This window comes from Schistocerca piceifrons, chromosome 8 (genome assembly GCF_021461385.2).
Source record: "Schistocerca piceifrons isolate TAMUIC-IGC-003096 chromosome 8, iqSchPice1.1, whole genome shotgun sequence".
Classification (NCBI taxonomy): domain Eukaryota; kingdom Metazoa; phylum Arthropoda; class Insecta; order Orthoptera; family Acrididae; genus Schistocerca; species Schistocerca piceifrons.
The window spans coordinates 179,747,116-179,770,487 of NC_060145.1; the positions used below are offsets into that span (position 1 = coordinate 179,747,116).

The window sequence follows — 23,372 nt, forward strand, 5'->3', positions numbered from 1 at the left end:
TTTTTGACAATAGTCTTAGTAACAACGAAGTAAGAAATTTAAGTGTCTTGTACGATGCGGCACTTTTTCATGCATCTCAGTGTTTATGACATCATGTCTCCTAAACTATGAGTACAATGATATGCTTTTTCTGGAACATTCAGTGGTATATCTGAATACTATACGGCAAATGTGGCGTGAATACAGTTAGTAATAAAGAAGTAATAAATTAAAATTACATTCTTCATGCTGCAGTTTTACTGCATAAACAGCGAAAGTGTAGTAAGCGACAAACTTCTTTTCCTTTCACCGTTTTGTGGGGACCATCAGGGATCAGTTTCTTAAGGGTTTGATATTATGTGTAAGGTTAGTTGTAAGTCTCTAAGTGCTTTGTTCTCAAATACTGGATGACTCAAGTTTGAATATTCGTGCGTTGTGGGCTACATTGCTTTTTCACCCCCATCCCACCCCTTTAATAGGCAGATGGTTCTTAACCATACAGCTATGATTTCCAGAAAATAAGTGATATGTGTACTGTATGCTTCAAATCGGTCCAGGAGGAGATAGGTACATACATACATACATACATCAATAACTATAATATGTGTGAATTTCATTGAAACTCCGGCTAGTAAAACGTTTACATAAAGTCTTGAACAGTATTCCAAACACAGAAGTAAAATATTATTGTGGTTAATTACTGTTTCCTTAGATAATCATTATAATGTAGATGCATTAGTAGATGATGCGTCTTAATTTATACACATTTAGTTTGAATTAAGGAAGTAAGAGAGTCGCTAGATGAGCTTGATAAGTTTCTGGAAATGGTGGGGAATTTCATCAAACACCATCATAATCGGTAATTGTGAGTCCAACAGAGTCTGGAGACAAAATTTGCAACAGATTTGTCACGCATTAATCCTTTGACAGCCTTTTTAAGTAATAACTGTGGAAGGTGGTCATTATTATTCTGTGGTGTTACTAAACATTTTCATAATGATGAATGAACTGCTAGACAAATCGCAACTGATTTGAATGAAATTCGTGGGAGATCTGCATCAACACCGATTACCATTTAAGTCTCGAGCATTAGTTTAACCGTGGACTTAGGACTGCAAATGAAGAGCATACAGGTTGCTCAGTTGACGCATCTTCACTAAGAATAATCGAAAAAATGTTGACGTAATGCAAGACCAAATATTGAAACTCCTTGAGACAGTGGAGACTATAGAATCACAAATAAATGTATAATGGGGCAGTCAAATGAAAACGAGGTATGCGGAGAAAAAGTAAGTAAACTGTATATCACTTCGAAAGTAGACGCCATAATTGTTAGTACATTTATCCTGTTGTGAGACAAGAATTCAGTGCCTTCATAGACGAATGTTTGCGGCAGCCTACGGAACCACTATTGTACCCAGGCGTGAACCTTTTTGTCTGAACCAAATCGACCGCCACGAATGTCTTTCTTCAGGGCTGCAGAAAGATGGAAATCGCATGGAGAGAGGTCGGGACTGTCTGGAGAATGAGTAAGGGCTTCCCAGCGAAACTTCTGCAGCTTAGTCGAAACAACATAGGTAATATGTGAGCGGCCTGACGATTTGCTTCGAACGAAGAGGTGCACGCCTGGATACAATAGTGCTTCCGTAGGCCACCGGAAACGGTTTCCCATGAAGGAACTGACCGTATTCTTTCACGATGGAGTAAATGTATCAACATTTCAGGCGACTACTTTTGAAATAATAAATGGTTTACTTACCTTTTCCCATCTGTCTCGTTTTCGTCTGACTGTCCATTATACAATGAAGCAGTCTCTTTAACAATGAATGGATCTTGAAAGTTATAGGTGACAAAAATGGCTATATATGTATGACTCATTTGAGTTTGAAGATTTGACGCGAGAAGCTGTACATTAGTTTCAGAAACATTTCATCTGTGACAAAAGTGACGCGGCTCTTCCTGAAGTCTGGATCGATTTATCCTGTACAGCTTCTTACGTCAGATTTGACTCGACCCTGTACGCAATAATAGTAGTTGTCAATGTAGTCTCCGTCAAGAACACTAGCTTGCAGAATATGTAGACTCACCAAGTCTAATATTAGTCGATGAAGAAACTAACAGTCCTTGTTGCAGGGATTTACTTATTATTTGTTTTTACCGATGATGCTTTTCGGCTGATGCAGGCATCTTCAGATTGATTGAATATTAAGTTCCAGTTCTTGCCATGTGTTGGAAACATATGCAAATATTAATGACCCGGCCGGCCGCGGTGGTCTAGCGGTTCTAGGCGCTCAGTCCGGAGCCGCGCGACTGCTACGGTCGCAGGTTCGAATCCTGCCTCGGGCATGGATGTGTGTGATGTCCTTAGGTAAGTTAGGTTTAAGTAGTTCTAAGTTCTAGGGGACTGATGACCATGGATGTTAAGTCCCATAGTGCTCAGAGCCATTTGAACCATTAATGACCCTCCTTAAAAGAGCGCATTGGTCTCTTTGTAGCGTTTTAGATGGTATACAACTGGTACCCAATTGGTTATGTGACCCCGACGTAAGACATAATACCAAAGTGACGTGCATGTACAGTCAATTTTATGGGGTAATTGAAGTTAGATGGGTCCATGTGGGGGCGTAACAGAATTCCAGCATGAAGGTATCGTGTTTCCACGTGATCATAACCACATCGTGAAAGAAGTTACCAGATTAGTTGGTGTACCAACCACAAGGAATGGTGTGTCCGTCGTAGTAAGAGGATACAAGCCCGTCCGGTTAGCCGTGCGACCTAATGCACTGCCTTCCCGGTCCCCGGCACAAATCCGCCCGGCTGATTAGTGTCGAGGTCCGGGGTGCCGGCCACCTGTGGGTGGTTTTTAAGTAGGTTGTCCATCTGCCTTATTCCGCCTCAGTTAGACTATGTCGGCGATTGCTGCGCAAACACTTTCTCCACGTACGCGTACACCGTAATTACTCTACCATGCAAACATTGGGGCTACACTCGTCTAACGTGAGACGTTCCACTGGGGACCGAGCCGCACAATAACCCTGGGTTCGGTGTGGGGTGAGTGGACTGCTGTGGTATTTTATGGGGTTGTGTACCACTGAGGATTACGGCGGGAACGAAGTCTCTCCGTCGTTTTTAGGTCCCAGTTCAATACAGTACAAGAGGGCTCAAGAACAGTGATCGCGCAATGGTCACGTGGGATAGGTTACCTCGCAAATGCCTGTTGCATACAGCGGCGCATGAAGCTGCACGTGTTCGTTCGGCAAAACAACACAGAAACTGGGCAGTAGCTAACTGCAGGCTCGTGATGTGGTGCGACGAGGCTCGATTTTGCCTCTTTTCAAAGGATGCACGGGGTCCAATACACCGGCAGCCCACCGAGTTGGTTAACCAGCAGTGTGTGAATGGTACGGTGCTGGCCGAGGGTGGTTCTTTGATTCTTTGGGGGTGTTTTACGTACTTCTATTTGAGGTGACTCACAAAACTTACAGTGAACACGAGCCACAATGTTTATTTCAATACTATTGGTGACCAAGTGTTGCCCTCTCTTCTGCATATTCATGATAAGCCTGCTGTGGACACTTGGAAGATGATCACAATCATGTTCACAGTTCTGCAAGCATATGTTTCTGGAATAGACGAACACTCAAGCAAACTGTCGTACCTCAGTTGAGCTGATTATAGCACCATAGAAACTATTTTAAGCTGTTTGGAACGACGGGTGAAATGTAGCAAGAGGACAACAACGTGGCCAACATCCGAACAGCTTGGTAACTGCTCTGGATAAATCTATGTGTTATAATACGGCATACATGAAGAGTCCATAGACTCTCTCCCTCGTCGAACTATCATCAAAACTGGAGGCGGTGTTACACGGCATAAGAGCGGCAATCATCATCATCAACATCATAAACATCATCATCATCCACCAACTCGATCATTTGCTGATGTGACCTTTTTGAGTGGACGTGCAACATAGGATCCTTGCAGGTTCCTTGGTAAATTGGGCTCAAATCTAGTACTTGTTTCGACCACCTACTTTTTTGAGCGATATGACCAGCTCACTGCCATTTCAACGTATTTACTGTTTCCATCAAGCGACTGACCACTGCTGTCTATCTGATATCAACTGGTATCTTTCTGTCTTTACATGTGCAGCCAAACATTGATCTTTCCATTCCTCTATGAGCTACTATTAGTGTTCTAATAATGAACTCATTTAATGTCCATGTCTCACAGCCATAAGTAATTACTGGCAGTATAGGCCCTACGTGGATCAAAAACTGTTTTCTTCAGCTCGGCCGACGTCTTGGACTTAAAAACTGAGGAGCTTAATTTAATACGTCGAAAATTTCTGGTTTTAGGTCTCGCATTTAGCAGTTAAATGAGATAGACATGTTCTGTGACACTTTGTGATTGTGTACGTCCAACAGATATATTTCCCTCCGGCGTCCCTCCATTCATCATGATCTTCATTCCATTATAGTCAATTTTTAGGCCAACTTCAGAGCATAATGACCCAAAAAACGTTCACTAAACAGTATTTGAAGTTCTTCTGTGCTATTTGCAGGTAGTACAGTATCATCAGAATCTCATGTTGTTTAACCTCTTTCCCAATATTTGTATTCCCTCCGTTTTCCAATTTAATTTAGACATCTTCTTCGATGACTGGAGATATAGAGTCACCTCGTTGTGCATCCTCTTAGAAGGGAAATTCTTTGCGTTTTTCAAGTACGTTCACAAACGCTGTGGAAGTTTTTTATATGCTGTACAAGACTCTGTGTGGTCTGTTCTATTATTTGCACTGTCAGAGGCTGAAACACCGGTGGGTGGTTGGTCGAACCGAATACCTTTCCAAAATCTACGGGAGGCAAGGCAAAGAGGTAGATGGTACTCATTTGTTCTATTAACTGTTTTGCGTAGAGTGAGGATATGATCTATTGTAGTAGAGGCAGTGCGGAACCCAGCTTGGTTAGTGAGTTGGTCCAGGTCACATGTGCTAAATCTGGTAGCCAAATTCTAGTAAAAGCTTTGTATAGTAAGGACAGGAGTCTGATAGGGCGATAGTTATTGATATCCTTAGTACTACCTTTCTTATGTATTAGGATTATTTTGGCTTTATTCAAATCTCTTGGTAATTCACCACTGTGCAAACACCCTGCATTAGTGCTATATCTCCTGGGAAGTACTAATTTTCTTCTGCTGTGCTTAGATATGCATTGGCATCAGTCATCCGTCTTACAATTGGTAGGCAATATTACTCTTCGAATCTCAGTCCGATTCGTGAATGGTGTGTAAAAAGAAGGAATGTAATCCATATTAGCTCTGATTTCTCTGAGGGCCATTTCAAGAGGCCTATTTGGGAGGAAATAATATTTTCCTCGACTCTTCGTCGAACTTATACCTAAAAATTTTTACATTAAATATTTCCGTGATAGAGAAGAGCTCTCTGTAGCCTCGGCCACAGGACTTTGTTGAGCGTCTCAGAAACGCTATTGTACTTACTATACGCTCTGCATTGAATTTTATCTTTCACTTCTACTAATATAAACTGGTAAAGGTCCCCTACAGATAAGCAATACTCATGTATGGGTCTTATAAAGGTTTTGTATGCCAGTTATTTCGTCGATGAATCACATTTCCTTGATATTGTTCCAACGAATATTCTTTTCTTACAGTTAGTTTTGCGTGGTAATTCTACTTAAGGCCGTTCCAGACGTTTGCCTGTAGATATCTAGTAATCGTTACTGCTTCCAGTGGTTTGTCGTCAATAGCAATGATTACAGTACATTCTTCTCGCCTCATGATGTTGCATCGCCCTCTACTTCAATTCAATTTCCATTAATATCAACAAGAATGTGACTGCCACATATGTTTGTAAATGTTTCATTCTTTTATCTGCCACATATGTTTTATCACTCTTTCATTTCAGTAATCATGTAGTAACTGCTGCTCACTGCATTTTTTTACCTGCAAGTTTTGAGACCCTTATTACGTGTATATTGTCCATGTGCAGTAGTGCTTGCATCTTGCGTTGTTCACTCCCATCCATTGTCCATGCTTCTAAATATATTACATTGTAATTTAATACATCTGTTTTCAACGATCGCGCTGTGGTAAAGTGTGACATCTAACATCTTCATACTCTTTGCATTTACCTTCAGTGTTTGTTTATTGTGGAACTAAGTGCACCTAAACACCGTGTGTGTGTGTGTGTGTGTGTGTGTGTGTGTGTGTGTGTGTGTGCGCGCCAGATGGCAAAACATACACCATCGCAGTGAACTTCTCATGGGTACCAAGAGGCAGTGTAGCGTAAATGTCCAAAATGTTAACGAAATTTCAGTTATTTCCATCAGTGCAATGGTCCTATCGCCTAGCTGTATAAGAACCAAGACTCAATGCTCGTGTAACACGTTCATCTGATGATGAGCCTGCAGTGGCTCGAAAACAAATTAATGGTACAGGAAGCGGTATCTAATTTCTAAAAGCGACATTTTGCAGTTACGTAAATCAGCACCAAGTTGTTGATTTGCGTCTCCCTGAAAGCCCTGAATCAGGTCCAATAGTCTGTGAACTCGTAGTTTCCACGAAGCTTCGGGATTGCAGTCGGATGATGTCGACTTCCCGAGACGATATTTTCGTTGACAACCATTCAGCCATTTTGAAATTGGTGTTTTACACTGGGGACTGCTGCTACCGTCACGAAGTTTCTACGCCGCGCGGGATTAGCCAAGCGGTAAAGGCGCTTCAGTCATGGACTGTATGGCTGGTCCCGGCGGAGGTTCCAGTCCTCCCTCGGGCATGGGTGTGTGTGTTTGTCCTTAGGATAATTTAGGTTAAGTAGTGTGTAAGCTTAGGGACTGATGACCTTAGCAATTAAGTCCCATAAGATTTCACACACATTTGAACATATGAAGTTTCTACCAAAACTTGGCGCCGGACGCTTTCGAATAGGTTAGGGGCTGCATGAGCGACCTCTGTCGTGTGTAGCGCCCTCTCCAAATATCGCTCCATCTGAGACGCCTAAGTGCAAGCGTAAAGGTTATCAAATGGTTCAAATGGCTCTGAGCACTATGGGACTTAACGTCTGAGGTCATCAGTCCCCTAGAACTTAGAACTACTTAAACCTAACTGACCTACGGATATCACACACATCCATGTCCGAGGCAGGATTCGAAACTGCGACCGTAGCGGTCGCGCGGTTTCAGACTGAAGCCCCTAGAACTGCTCGGCCACGTAAAGGTTATCGTGCATGCACGTCCTCTGTCCGAATGCGAGTCTACTGGGATAAAATTCGAGTGTCAAACCTACGCTCATGCGCCTCCTCACCAGTTTTTGGTAAGACTTGCGTCATTAATTTCCAGTTTGAAAGTCCTAACTGAAGATGTCCGGACGGTTGTCAACCGAAAAAAATTGCGGCAAGATGTTGAGGTCTTCCGGCTGCAGTAGCGAAGCGTCACGGAGTACTCACTAAGCCAGAAAACTTCAGTAATCACAACTTTGTTCACTGAACGATAATGCAAAACAGAATCAAATGTCTCCCAGAACTGACAATATGTATTTTCTGCGGCATCTCTACTGACCAATTTCGAAATAGTGCTGCGAGCTGCGCAGGACCACTCGCTCAACGTGTCGACACGATGCTTGGCTACTCGCCAGGGATGGCTATCTATAATGAGTACGTTACTATATGGGGAGCGATTTTTCAACACTCGATAAATTCAAAAATTTAGATTATTGAGGAAACGCGTTTTTTAAATACCGTACCAAAATATTAATTACATAAACCACATAATTTAACATTTACACAGCTTTTTTTAGGCACGATTCCGACTGTGTAACTTTTAGAAAATTTTCGTCGTTTATTTCCAAATAAAGGAACAAAGTTTCTAAGTTTTTTTTTTCTTTTCTTCAAAAGTCGATGAGTGGAAGGATGGAAGGTAAAAGTTTTGTTAAAATACACTTTCAAACTGGTTTTACCGCTTCTTTCTCATCTTTAAGATTAGTTACAAATAAAGCTATTTTACTGTTGATTTTCATTGAAATACAATGGTATGCTACAAAATAATAATTTTGTATCATTGTTTATTTTGTACAGAAATACAGTAATGCGTTACAATATAATAATTTAAAATCATTCTTTTCCATCAATGTTTGGCAAGCAGAAGTGCAAAACAGCCACAACCACTGTTGAAATATAACACAAAATATTTGCTGCAGTTATACTAATCTGTAAATCTATTGGTCTCTTTCAACATTTTCCTCTTAAAACTCTTCTGCTCTTCCTGGTACATGAAAATTTCTCATTGCTTTTAAATCCTATTTTTTCTTTTCCTTCCTGACAATGTTGTCCTGTTCCTAGCTGGCCGCTTTCCTCATTTCCTAGCTGCTATTTTGAGAGGTATCGTACGGCTTTTAGTGCACTAGACTTGAGATCCTTTGCTTCCCGATTTTTATTTAGTATATTGGCGTTACCATGTGATGTATTGGCAGAAGAGCCAAGGCCGTGTTGCTAGTGGAGGCCGAAATGCACGCGTTTAATTACACGCAGACTGGCGTGAGGTCTGGAACGTTACAAGGAAATGAGAACTTAGAAAAACGGACGCAGTTGCTGTAATACTTAACTTTAATCCATAATTGTAGAACATCTCTCTTGACTGTACATAATTTCCATTTCAATATAAACTGGGAATGGCGCCTAGCTAGGTCGTAGCAAATGACGTAGCTGAAGGCTATGCTAACTATCGTCTCGGCAAATGAGAGCGTATTTGTCAGTGTAGCATCGCTAGCAAAGTCGGCTGTACAAGTGGGGCGAGTGCTAGGACGTCTCTCTAGACCTGCCGTGTGGTGGCGCTCGGTCTGCAATCACTGACAGTGGCGACACGCGGGTCCGGCGTATACTAACGGACCGCGGCCGATTTAAAGGCTACCACCTAGCAAGTGTGGTGTCTAGCGGTGACACCACACCATGTTGTTCCAGCACTTTGCAGTACTCAGTCGGTGAAGCAGTGTCTTCCTTTTTCAGGTACTCTTTATCCAGTCTATCGAACACAATTAGGGCTATAGGGGTGGTAAATACTGGACCACTTTATTAAATTTTCTGTTTTCTAGCATGAAGGCCATTAGTGTGCACATCATTGCGGTATTTTTGACTGGTACAGGAATCAGAAAATAAATGAATTTCATTTGGATCATTTGCTGACAGGAACACCTCAATGTTTCTGAAACAATTGAATAGAACAGAGGCTACTTGGTTGCATCCTTTCTGTCCTTCAGTATAAAAAGGAGTCCTTTTCCTTGTTTTGCACGTAGTTTGTGCAACCTGTGGTTTGCTGCTAACTGATTCTTTTCCTCGAGATCTTGTTCCTTTTGAGAGTTCGTCTTTGGATATCCCTGATGCTGCTTGAAGTTCTGCGGTACATACAAGTATGTCTGACCATCTTTTCTTTTCCTTATGCTGTAATTTACCGAAACAGTATTCTTCTTTCCTACTTCTTTCTCTATGTTCCTTTTCCCTGACGAAACTGACTCGAGCTGAGTAATAATCAGGAGTTAATGTTCTTGTGCAAGCCACCAGTTTATTTCTATCTGTCTCCTCTTCCTTTTCTTTCTTTTTTTTTACGCTCTCTCACTATCATAGACAGTGATGTCCTACATCGTTAGTCTCCCTATTCTCCTTCCTGATTTCTCAGTAGGAGGGCGCAGTTTACGTTCATAGGCTTTTCCCTTAACCGACTGACCGAGCGCTTCTAGGCGTTTCAGTCCGAGACCGCGCTGCTGCGACGGTCGCAGGGTCGAATCCTGCCTCGGGCATGGATCTGTGTGAAGTGTTGGCAGAAGAGCCAACACTGTGTTGCTAGAGGAGGCCGAAATGCACGCGTTCAATTACACGCTGACTGGCGTGAGGTATGGAACAGTTAAGGGAATTAATAGTAGCAAATAAATTACGTAGTTGATATAATGCTTAACTTTAATCCACAATTGGTGTACATCGCCCTTGACGGTACATGTTATAATCTCAATATCAAATGCTATGGCGCCTTGCTAGGTCGTAGCAAATGACGTAGCTGAAGGCTGTGCTAACTATCGTCTCGGCAAATGAGAGCGTAGTTGTCAGTGATCCATCTCTGGCTAAGTCGGCTGTACAACTGGGGCGAGTGCTAGTAAGTCTCTCTAGACCTGCCGTGTGGTGTCGCTCGGTCTGCAATCACTGATAGTGGCGACACGCGGGTCCGACGTATACTAACGGACCGCGGCCGATTTAAATGCTACCACCTAGCAAGTGTGGTGTCTGACGGTGACACCACACTGTGTAATGTCCTTAGTTTAGTTAGGTTTAAGTAGTTATAAGTTCTAGGGGACTGATGACCTCAGAAGTTAAGTCCCATAGTGCTCAGAGCCATTTGTACCATTTTGTAACTACAAAAATCTAAAACTTCCTGGCAGATTAAAACTGTGTCCCGGACCGAGACTCGAACTCGGGACCTTTGCCTTTCGCGGGCAAGTGCTCTACCACTGAGCTACCCAAGCACGACTCACGCCCCGTCCTCACAGCTTCACTTCTGCCAGTACCTCGTCTCCTACCTTCCAAACTTAACAGAAGCTCTCCTGTGAACCTTGCAGAACTAGCAGTTTCTTTCAGGAGTTTGGAAGGTAGGAGACGAGGTACTGGCAGAAGTGAAGCTGTGAGAACGCGGCGTGGGTCGTGCTTGGGTAGCTCAGTGGTAGAGCACTTGCCCGCGAGAGGCAAAGGTCAAGAGTTCGAGTCTCGGTCCGGCTCACAGTTTTAATCTGCCAGGAAGTTTCGTATCAGCGCACACTCCGCTGCAGAGTGAAAATCTCATTCTACAAAAATCTAAATTTTGAACAATCAAACATTTGTCGACTTTTGAAAAAAACGCTCTATTGGCGTCGGCTGAAATCAACCCTTCTAATATGGCGCGAGCGTAATTATTAGGCTACGTTCTAGGTTACCGCAACCTTTATTTGGCATTCACATTCATTGGCCCGCGACCAAGTTACCACCTTGGAACCTAAGCTAGACTTCGGGCTACGACACAAATCTGCCTGTCACAAGAATCTGCTCGACCCACTGCAGCTGAAAGCTAGTCGTACCGCACCAGCTTTAGCGACTCATCGCTGGCCGTCGCGTTGCCATAGCAACTCGCTCGCCCGCGCGGTGACCACGAGCTGCAGCCGCCGCGGACAGCCGCGGCCCGCCAGCGATGCGATCGGAATGCGGGTTCCTCCGGCGAGAGCGCGCAGCTCGGCTCGGCGCCGCTCCGCGCCGGCCGGCGACAGGTACGCGTGTCGCGATGCGGCCTCCAGATAAGCCACGGCGGCGTCGCTTTGAGCCCGCGCTGGCGCCGCGCCGCACCCTCTCAATTACACGTCTCTCTACACGGCCTTTCTCGTCCCCACCCGCCCGCGCGCCCGCTTTTCCTTTTCTGGGGACACGCGCCCTTTTTTGTGCTCGCGATCGGGTCCTCTGCGCCCGTCACCGAGCGGCGCTCGATTTTCGTCGCTGGCGACGATTCACCCCCAATTAAAGTGAGACGGAGATGAAGCCGCCGTGTACGACGATCAGATCCGAGTTCAACTCCCAGCGGTAATCATTCTTTGCCGACGGGACGTTTCCGTTTTCGGGACTGCGACTGCACTACAACAGTTTTTATTCTAGTTTCCGGTTTGACTTCATGATTCTGATCAACATGTTTTCTTCTGGCATACATCCTTCTTCATTAATCATTCTCACACTTCTCTTGTGTCAATAATATTGTCCCGAGTCCACTTCTGTAATGAAAACCTATGGCAGCCCGAAATTTTGATTTGAAACTCACCCCGTTCAAAACCTTTCTTTTGTATTCTCCCTTCTTCCAAACCTTTTTTTACTTCTTCGATCCAGCGTACTTTGATTCTCTTGTTGACAAGAAGGTGGGCTATGTGAAGCGTCATGTGTAATTTCTGGCTGTTGCAGTCAAGATTGCTTTCTTGTCATCCAAAGTATCTTGCGTGTTATAGTAGGCATCTGACGTCACAAACAGTGGAGATACGGTACTACAGTTTGCTCAGCTTCTCCTTCTAGCTGACGTGCAATCAGTGCAGTGAACCGTGCCTCAATGGGACACCTATAACTTCAATACTATTTCTTACATGTTGTTGTTGTGGTCTTCAGTCCTGAGACTGGTTTGATGCAGCTCTCCATGCTACTCTATCCTGTGCAAGCTTTTTCATCTCCCAGTACCTACTGCAACCTACATCTTTCTGAATCTGCTTAGTGTATTCATCTCTTGGTCTCCCTCTACGATTTTTACCCTCCACGCTGCCCTCCAATACTAAATTGGTGATCCCTTGATGCCTCAGAACATGTTCTACCAACCGATCCCTTCTTCTGGTCAAGTTGTGCCACAAACTTCTCTTCTCCCCAATCCTATTCAATACTTCCTCATTAGTTATGTGATCTACCCATCTAATCTTCAGCATTCTTCTGTAGCACCACATTTCGAAAGCTTCTATTCTCTTCTTGTCCAAACTATTTATCGTCCATGTTTCACTTCCATACATGGCTACACTCCATACGAATACTTTCAGAAATGACTTCCTGACACTTAAATCAATACTGGATGTTAACAAATTTCTCTTCTTCAGAAACGCTTTCCTTGCCATTGCCAGCCTGCATTTTATATCCTCTCTACTTCGACCATCATCAGTTATTTTGCTCCCCAAATAGCAAAACTCCTTTACTACTTTAAGTGCCTCATTTCCTAATCTAATTCCCTCAGCATCACCCGACTTAATTAGACTACATTCCATTATCCTTGTTTTGCTTTTGTTGATGTTCATCTTATATCCTCCTTTCAAGACACTGTCCATTCCATTCAACTGCTCTTCCAAGTCCTTTGCTGTCTCTGACAGAATTACAATGTCATCGGCGAACCTCAAAGTTTTTATTTCTTCTCCATGAATTTTAATACCTACTCCGAATTTTTCTTTTGTTTCCTTTACTGCTTGCTCAATATACAGATTGAACAACATCGGGGAGAGGCTACAACCCTGTCTTACTCCCTTCCCAACCACTGCTTCCCTTTCATGTCCCTCGACTCTTATAACTGCCATTTGGTTTCTGTACAAATTGTAAATAGCCTTTCGCTCCCTATATTTTACCCCTGCCACCTTTAGAATTTGAAAGAGAGTATTCCAGTCAACATTGTCAAAAGCTTTCTCTAAGTCTACAAATGCTAGAAACGTAGGTTTGCCTTTCCTTAATCTTTCTTCTAAGATAAGTCGTAAGGTCAGTATTGCCTACATAAGACTCAAATAAGAATTTGCAAAAGGGTGAAAACTCTCTCTCCAATTAACTCGTAAAAATATGCAGATTAAAAATACCGAAGTTTATTTATTTATTTAGCGTATGGCATTTAAGTACATTTAGTATTGGATCACGTTATTCTACATTACATTAAATTACATATATTAACGGACAAACATCTAGTCCTTGTATATATTCGATGGGTCTTTGACATGCCGTGAGGAATTCTTCAAAGTCCCCACTGAACGCTCTAGCACTGCATTCTTCTCTGATGTGTTGGATGGTCTGCTTAGGCGCGCCGCAGTCACATGCTGGCGAAGACAGCAGTCCCCATTTGAAGAGTGAGTCAGCACATCTTCCATGCCCAGTTCTTAATCGGTTGAGAGTTTACCAGATCTTGCGGGGCTGATCAAACCCAGGTACTGCCGCGGTGATAAAAATGGCTCTGAGCACTATGGGACTTAACATCTGAGGTCATCAGTCCCCTAGAACTTAGAACTACTTAAACCTAACTAACCTAAGGACATCACACACATCCTGCTACGAGGCAGGATTCGAACCTGCGACCGTAGCGGTCGCGCGGTTCCAGACTGTAGCGTCTAGAACCTCTCGGCCACAGCGGCCGGCGCCTCGGTAATACAAGGCATTAGGTGGCAAGTTGTTGGGGCATTCTGGAGCCATTCTCTTCTCCAAGAGTTGATGTCAGACTCAGTGAGGCTGTCGAGAGCAAGAAGAGGATGTCTTGAACAAAGCCTCTTGTTACTCAAATCAAATATATCGATGTGTACCGGTACTTCAGGGTTTGCTTCGATCTTGTTGTATTATTCCGTGACCAAGGCTGCTTCTCGTCGTATTTTTGGGGGTAGAATGTGACTCAGGACAGGTATCCATATGTTAGGGATAGTCCTAACGGTTACTGAAATAATGCGCATGGTGCTGTTAAGTTCGACATCGACTTTGTTCAGATGACTACTTTTTAGCCGTATTGGTGCACAGTGCTACGCATCAGAGTGTACCAACCAGGCTCAGTGCAGACATCCTCAGAGTTGTTGCCGTCGATCCCCAGATGGTTCCGCAGAGTTTGTGGATGAGGTTGTTTCTTGTTCTCACCTTGGAAGCTGCTATCGTAGTATAATATTTCGAAAACAAAACAAAAAAGTGTCAGCAGCAGGAATCAATTCCATCGAGCGAGGTGTCGCAGTGGTTAGCACATTGGACTCGCATTCGGGAGGACGACGGTTCAAATAGCTGTCCGGCCATCCTCGTTTAGGTTTTCCGTATTTCCTTAAATCGGTGCAGGCAAATGCCGGTATGGTTCCTTTGGAAACACCACGGCCGTTTTCCTACCCCATCCTTCCGTAATCCGGGCTAGTGCTCTGTCTCTAATGACCGCGTTTTTGACAGGACGTTAAACTCCATACAGGTTGCTCCAAGGTCATTCGCTCAAATTAATACGGGAGGTAGAAGACGTCAAAATAAATATTTCGATAACTTGTAATATTAGGGAACATTTTGTAAGCTGTGCCGATGTAAGTTGTGTCATTGTCGCTGTCTCTGAATGTGTACTGACATTCAAATATTCACAATTCTCATGTTTTGGCACATGTTGAGTCCACGAGGTACTCGACCTTGTGCTCGTAAACAGTGACTGTGTTAAGTGATGTGGGCCGGAATTCTCGGCGAGAGTTTGATTGGACCATATCTTCTTCCATTCCGCCTCAACGGACAGAAATGTCGTATCTTTGTAGAACATGTGTTGCTAAAACTGCTTGAGGATGTACCTCTGAACGTTAGACAAAGGATGTACTTGCAGCACCATGGGACGCCAGCCCATTTCAGCAGTGCCGTGAGGAGTCATCTGAGAACCACTTTCGGGAATCGGTGGATCGGCCAAGAGGGTGGCCCTGTGGCTTGTCCACCCAGGTCACCTGACCTCACCTGTCTGGATTTTCTCTTTTGGGAGAACATGAAGCAGCTGGTTTATGAAACTATTATGGGGACAGCAGAAGACATCTTCGCTAGAATTGCCGTCGCTGCTGATACCATAGCGGACTTGCTTGGAATCTCCGAACGGATACGACGCTCAATGGTCCGACGATGTAGTGTGTGCATACAGCCCAATGGACGCTCATTCGACCAGTTCCGGTGAATTCACTGCTGTAATTAGCTTTCTAGACTACCTTGTGTGTAAATCGTCCCTTTCATCAGTAAATGCCGTTACGGGCCATATGTATCATAACTAAATGCGTTTGTTTTATTGCTGTCTACCTCCTATACTAATTTGAACCAGCCGTCCTTAATATGTCATTTATTGCGTAGCTACCAGTTTCGGCACTTCAGCGCACCATTTTCAGGCCTTAATTAATGCTGAAGGGATTATCACGATCCATATATACGATGCATCAGTGGCCAACATAACTGATTTACTCAGACAACCTGTAACTGTGATGTCGCCTCTCTAACCATGAACTGTCAAATCAGTTGACAGTGCCGAGTCTACGGATAACTTCTTCATTCCTTATCTTACCAGTCCATTTTCATCATCCTTCTATAGCACCATATCACGAACGCTTCGATTCTCTCCTTTGCCGATCAGTTGACAGTTGATTGTTCGAAGAACGAAATCACAGTTACAGATAGTCTGCGGTAAACAAGTTACGTTGGCCACTGATGCAGCGTATACATCGATCGTGATAACCCCGTCAATATCAACTAAGGCCTGAAGATGGTGCATTGAAGGGCTGAAACTGGTAGCTGCACAATAAATGACATGTTAAGGACGGCTGTACGTGTTTCACTTTCTTAGAATAGTGAATGGCCGTAGTTCCCCAGATCTCCAGCCACAAGGGTGGATATACAAAAACTCTGTATAACCTTCCTTCCGTCTTTCCTTCCTACCTTCCTTCCTACAGATCACTTCGTGCGTCATCAACTTTTCACGAACAGTGCCCCAGGAAGTGATCCGCGCTGCCAGTTAAGTCTCGGCCTGTTTACCTTGCAAGCATTGGTTCACGTGGCTCTGCCCACTATGGGACTTAACTTCTGAGGTCATCAGTCCCGCAGAACTTAGAACTACTAAAACCTAACTAGCCTAAGGACATCACACACATCCATGCCCGAGGCAGGATTCGAACCTGCAACCGTAGCGGTCGCGCGGTTCCAGACTGAAGCGCCTAGAACCGCTCGGCCACTCCGGCTGGCTTTGCAAGCAATAGTGAGGCTGTGTATTGCTGCGAGTCTGTGAGCAACGCACACCACTTACAAGCTAGGAAAATTGTCTATTGTTCGGAGTGCATGAAATGTGTCTTTGTAACATAAGTGGATCAGCTTGCATGTGAATTATAGATTGTTGATCGTTGTGAGCACAAAACTTTGTAATCTTCGTTTTGTTATTTTGGTCAAGGTCAACATTGTGAATAAAATAACTGGCGTCCCTTGTAAAATTTATATTCCTGCTGAACACTCAGTGTAGTGAGTATATAGCGGTAGTTCAATATTTGTGCCACATTAGAAATCGAAGCTGCTTATCTCAAGCTGTAGCATTAGGCTGTCTGAGCACGCCTACCGCTCGAACTCAAACTTTGATGTCATTGACTATTTCACTCTTTTTTTTTTTTTTTTTTTTCAACAGTTATTCGTCAGGTTGCTTGGATTCCTTCCTTCGCCGAGTCTACGGATAACTTCTTCATTCCCTATCTTACCAGTCCACCTAATTTGCATCATCCTTCTGTAGCACCATATCACGAACGCTTCGATTCTCCCCTTTGCCGATTTTCTTCAAAGTCAATGATTCATTATCATAAAATGCTGTCCTCCAAACGTGCGACCTCTAAAATTGTGGTAGACTTCTTTTGACCGAAAATGCAATCTTTGCTTTCCTAATATGCTTTGCATGTCCTTGCTTCATCTGTCATGCATGCTAACGCCCGTACGACAGTGTAAACACTGGTCCCAGTCAGACTACCGAAGATAAGATGGCTAGCACTTGGATGGGTGACCGTCACGGTCTGCGCAGCACTGTTGGCAAGCGGGGTACACTCAGCCCTCGTGAGGCCAATTAAGGGGCTACTTGTTGAGAAGCACCGGTTTCATTTGACGTGAACTGACAACTGCTGCCAGAGCGGTGTGTTGACCACATGCCCCTCCATATCCGCTTCCAGTGTGCCTATGGGCTGTCCGCACTCAATAGGTACTGTTGAGCCTTGAAGGGCGTTTGGATCGAATTTTTTCTCATCTCCCGCATGCTAATTTGGCTTCAAGCCAGCAGAAATCTTTTTCTTCTCTACTTCTCGGTTACCAATTTTGATAAGCTTATCGCTAATCATATTTCCACCACTCTTCACTAGTCTCTCTTCGGTTTACTCTCAATTTGTAATCTTATTGGACTGTTCATTCCATTCAACACGTCCTGTAATTCTTAATTTTCAGTGATGATAACGACGGCATCACCGGATATTATCACTGATATCCCTACACCATGAATTTTAATCTCACTCTTGAAGCTTTCTTTTACTTCCGCCATAGCTTCTTCGATATATAGATTATACAGTCTATCCCTCCCCTACACCATTTTTAACCGGAGCTCTTCTTTCTTAGCCTTCCATTCTTATTGTTCTCTCCTGGACCTTGTACATATTGTATATAACCGCTGTATCCTTATAGCTTACTTCCGTTTTATCAGAATTCGGAACATCCTGCTCCGTTGTTCGGTGTCGAACCTTTTTCTTCAGGTCGACCAGTCCTGTGGACGTGCGAGGGCGATTCAAACGAAAACCTTAAATTTGTAATAGCAAATCGAAATTTCTCGCCGTTATGCTGTAAGTTGATAAGCGTGCCACAAACAGCGTGCAGAATGGCCTGTAGGTGGCAGCATAGTGCAGATGCACACATACCATCGCAGTATCAGTATAAAGATAGCCGCCCTGCTTGCAACTTGCGCCAGGGAAGAACAGCGTTTTGTTACTCGGTTTTTGCATAGTGAAGGTGTGAAACCTATTGAAATTCATCGACGAATGAAGGATCAATACGGCGATGCATGTTTGTCACAGCAGCAAGTCTACGAATGGAGTAGGAAGTTCGCAAATGATGTGACTTCAGTGGAAGATGCTCCTCGTCCAGGTCAGGCACGAGTTGTGACTCCACAGAACTTTGCAGCAGTTGAAGCCATAGTGACGGAAAACCCCCGAGTGACATTGAATGACATTGCACCGTGTTTACAGATCAGTCATGGGTCAGCACACCACATTGTGCGTGATGTGCTCCAGTTTCACAAAGTGTCTGCAAGATGGTTGCCACGGCAGCTTATTCCTGAAATGAGAGAACGACGTGTTCATGCTTGTGAAGAACTTCTTCGGCGCTTTGAACGAGAAGGTGATGCCTTCCTTGCAAGAATCGTTACTGGGGACGAAACCTGGGTTCACTTCCATCAACCGGAAAAGAAGAGAGCAAGCAAGGAATGGCGCCATTCCTCTTCTCCAAAACCAAAGAAGTTTCGAACAGAACCATAAGCAGGGAGGGTTATGCTGACTCCCTTATGGGACGAAAAAGGCGTCATTTTAGAGCATTACATGCCTAGAGGGACCACTGTCACCAGCGTATCATACACAGGTCTCCTAAAAAATCATCTGCGGCCTGCAATCAAATCAAAGCGACGTGGATTGCTGTCAGCAGGTGTCCTTTTGCAACATGACAAAGCAAGGTCCCACACTGCCCGTACAACAGTTGCAACAATCACACACCTGCATTTTGAGTGTCTTCCTCATCCAACATACTCACCAGACCTTGCCCCAAGTGATTTCTATTGTTTGGACCACTCAAAGAGACAATGGGAGGAAAGAAGTTCCGTTCTGATGAAGAGGTATGCCACACGGTGCATGAGTTGTTGATGGACTACCAAAAGAATTTTTTCTAAAGGAAATTATGAACTTTGTAAGCGCTGGAGGACTTGCATTGAGCGTGGGGGAGATTACGTTGAAAAGTGATACAGCTTTGTACCACTTCTGCACAATAAATAGTATTTTAAAAATTATTTAATGTTTTTATTTGACTCACCTTCGTATTTTGATTATTCTGAAGTCTGATTTCCATTATCAGTCGCAACGTCACAACTGCCTCTGAGGTGCCATTTTCTTTCCGAAAGGCAAAGTGATTGTCATGTAGCAAACACGAAATTTTCTTTTCTTCTGTACATTCTTCGTGCCAACAGCTAGGATGCATGAGCCGTTAAGCTGATTGTACGCTAGTCTTCGCATTCATCTTCCGTTGATGTCTCCTGGGTTGTGTGGCTGATATTTTCCCCCAAGTGTGACGGCTTATATTCAGCCTCATAGAGTCTACATGTGGTGCTACAGAAGAATGCTGATGATTAGATGGGTAGATCGCATAACTAATGAGGAGGTACTGAATAGGATTGGGGAGAAGAGAAGTTTGTGGTACAACTTGGATAGAAGAAGGCATCGGTTGGCAGGACATGTTTTGAGGCATCAAGGGGTCACCAATTTAGTATTGGAGGGCAGCGTGGAGGGTAAAACTCGTAGAGGGAGACCAAGAGATGAATACACCAAGCAGATTCAGAAGGATGTAGGTAGCTATAGGTACTGGAAGATGAAGAACATTACACAGGATAGAGTAGCATGGAGAGCTGCATCAAACCAGTCTCAGGACTGAAGACCATAACAACAACAGAGTCTACACATCAACTTGAATAGTCACATCGTTTACACTTCCCCCTACGATTTTAGCAGACTTGATGGAACGGTATACATACCTTCTGTCTTACTTGACCGTAAGTGTTCTGAAACTCTATTAAATTCTGACTCTATTACAGAATACACTATAACTCCCATATCAACTTCCAATTTTTTCCTCAATGTCATCAGACAAGTTCAGCCCCTCGTAGAGACATCCAATGTACCCTTTCCCCCAAAGCACTCTTTCCATTCCAATTACAAGAGCAATTTTCACTCACTCTTAATATTGACGCCCGTACGCTTGAATAAGTCCATCGGAGGTTCGTTCCTTTTTCAATTTCTTTACATTTTTCCTGCAGCCATTTCTCCTTTTCTTCCTTGCACTTCTCATTTATTTCATTCCCAAGTGACTTATATTTCTTTTTTCCTTTCTTTCCATGAAAATTTTAGAACTTCCTTCTTTCGGTGGTCAGTTGAAGTATTTCTTCTGTTACCCAAGCTTTCTTCGCAGGTTCACTCTTGAACATACGTTTACCCGTAAAAATCCTGTGATTTCCCTTTTTAGAGATGTCCTTCCCGTTTCATCTGAACTGCCAACTGTGGTGCTTCTTATCGCAGTATCAACAGCCTCACAAAACTTCAAATGAATTTCATGATATCTGAGAACTTCAGTTTCCTACTTCTTTGCACAGTGATTCTTTCGGAAGAGTACTTAAATTTCAGCCTACGCTTAATCATTACTAATCTGTGTTCGAAGTCTATATGTGCCCCTGGATATGCCTTACAATCCAGTATCTGGTTTTTCAACCTTTATCTGACGATGATGTAAGCCACCTGGAATAATCCGGTATATCCAAGCCACTTCCAAGTATATCTTCCGTTCTCGTGATTTTTGAAGAGTGTAGGCCGAAACTGCTACCACTAGTTGTGTCACGGTGTACACAGGAATAGCATCGTTGGGGGAACAGAGTCGGCAGAGGCCCGTGACGTACAACTACAACAAGGGATACATAGAATACACTTACCTTGAGCAGCCCCAACAACTTTATGACCAAAAGCAAAATTAAGAAAAAAGTCAGGCAAATGTTTCTTAGGTAACGGAAAGGCATTGGGTTTCTTGGAACTTTGTATGTAACGAATGCGTGAATAGTAATGCCTTTGTTTGAATAGCACCCTGTAATTTTATTTGACAATCCATTTCCCGTCTCATTTTCAAAAAATGATCATAGAGTACCATCATGTAAACATGATGCATTTAAAAGCGTAACACAAAATTTAATTTGACTCACCTGTTCTAGCAAACAATGCTAATATCCGGGGTAACGTTATCACTTTTTTGCCAAAACCGATAGTAGAACGAGGAATGGTGTTAACGATCCTCCTTTCTGTTTCTTATTTTGAATTATCTCCGGAAGCAAATCCGAATACGTCATCATTTGAGAACTATGCCCTGTCATATACAAAATGTTTGACCCTTAAATCAAAATGAGTACTTCCAGAGGCGGGTAAGATATCGGCTCGCGGGCCGTGCTCGGGGGAACAAGCGCCAAGGCACTCAGTGTCGGTTCTTAGTTCCCCCACCACCACGCCACACTATCTTACACGAGGAGGGAGAAAAGGAGGAAGAGGAGGAAACTGTGAACGCGCCACATTTAAATGGCAGTGAAGACGCACTGCATACTCTTTAATACTGTATTTCACATTTCTCAACGACATAGATCACAAACAAAAAAATTTTTTCGGTATTATTTAACTACTTCTGGCGCGCTAAAGACATTTACAATGCTTATGGAGCCGAGCACGGCTCGCGTTTACCCCATTTATTGTTTGTCGTCTGCTATTACGGTGCTGCCGCCTCGTTTTCTTATTCCATTTGCTGGCGTCACTAACTTCCTGCCTTACATGCCCGTCAGCGGCAGTAGCAGCGCGTATCGATAAGTGCACTGTCGTACCATCTCTGGAGCGGCCGATAGTATTTCTGGCCCGTTGTGTGTCTGGAGTTCAGTTGGGAGCTCACAAGGGAACCTCCCCATCGCACCCCCCTCAGATTTAGTTATAAGTTGGCACAGTGGATAGGCCTTGAAAAACTAAACACAGATCAGTCGAGAAAACAGGAAGAAGTTGTGTGGAACTACGAAAAAATAAGCAAAATATACAAACTGGGTCGTCCATGCCGAAGATAGGCAATATTGAGGGCAATGTGAAATGAGGAGCGCCGCAGTCCCGTGGTTAGCGTGAACAGCTGCGGAACGAGAGGTCTTTAGTTCAAATCTGCCCTTGACTGAAAATTTTGCTTTCTTTATTTTCGCAAAGTTATGATCTGTCCGTTCGTTCATTGACGTCTCTGTTCAGTGGTTCAAATCTGCCCTCGACTGAAAATTTTGCTTTCTTTATTTTCGCAAAGTTATGATCTGTCCGTTCGTTCATTGACGTCTCTGTTCACTGTAATAAGTTTAGTGTCTCTGTTTTGCGACCGCACCGCAAAACCGTGGGATTAGTTGACGAAAGAACGTGCCTCTCCAATGGGAACCGAAAACATTTGATCGCAAGGTCATAGGTCAACCGATTCCTCCACAGGAAAACACGTCTGATATATTCTATACGACTCTGGTGACAGCATGTGCGTCACATGACAGGAATATGTTGTCGACCCACCTAACTAGTACACTTGGCGAATGGGTAAAAAGATTCTTCTACCTTGCCCGGTTTAGGTTTTCTTGTGGATGTAATAATCACTCCAAAAAAAGTGATGAAAACATAAGAGTTTCTCACATAAACTGAAAATAAAAAGTTAAAATTTTCGGTCGAGGAAAGGTTTGAACTAAAGTCCTCTCGTTCCGCAGCTGTTCACGCTAACCACGGGACCACGGCGCTACTCGTTTCACACCGCTCTTTCTATTGCCTACATTACACATGGACGTCCCAGTTTGTATATTTTGCTTATTTTTTTTTTTATAGTTCCACACAACTTCTTCCTGTTTTCTCGATCGATCTGTGTTCAGTTTTTCAAGGCCTATTCACCTTGCCAACTTATAACTAAATCTGAGGGGGGTGCGATGGGGAGGTTCCCTTGCCAGTAGGGGCGCAGTAGCAGTGAGTCGGCGACAGAGCGCCACTGAGGTGCGGACAGCCAGTGCTCGTCGATCGCTGGTGACACACATGAACTGTCCGACGGAAGGTGATTGGAGCGGGACGACCGTTGGTTGGTCATTCGGTTGGTCGCCTCATCGGGCGACGCGTATTGGGTCTTTTGACCGTTTCTGGGCCTCGTTCCTTGGACATCGTGTCGGACGTGGGTCGGCTCCTTCCTTGGGCAGAGATGTAGTGGCCAATGGGCAAGAGTTACCTCTGCGTGGATGGGTCCGAGCCAGTATGCCCGGGTCGCCGTTTCTCCGAGTTCC

The 23,372-nt window shown here is 43.9% G+C and overlaps 1 non-coding gene across 1 annotated transcript; it reads right to left on the reverse strand.

The window, feature by feature from the left end:
• Nucleotides 1-10,429: 10,429 nt before the first annotated feature.
• Trnas-cga lies at nt 10,430-10,503 on the reverse strand. The gene has a single exon. It is a non-coding gene; the product is annotated as a tRNA-Ser (tRNA).
• Between the last annotated feature and the right edge of the window lie 12,869 nt (nt 10,504-23,372).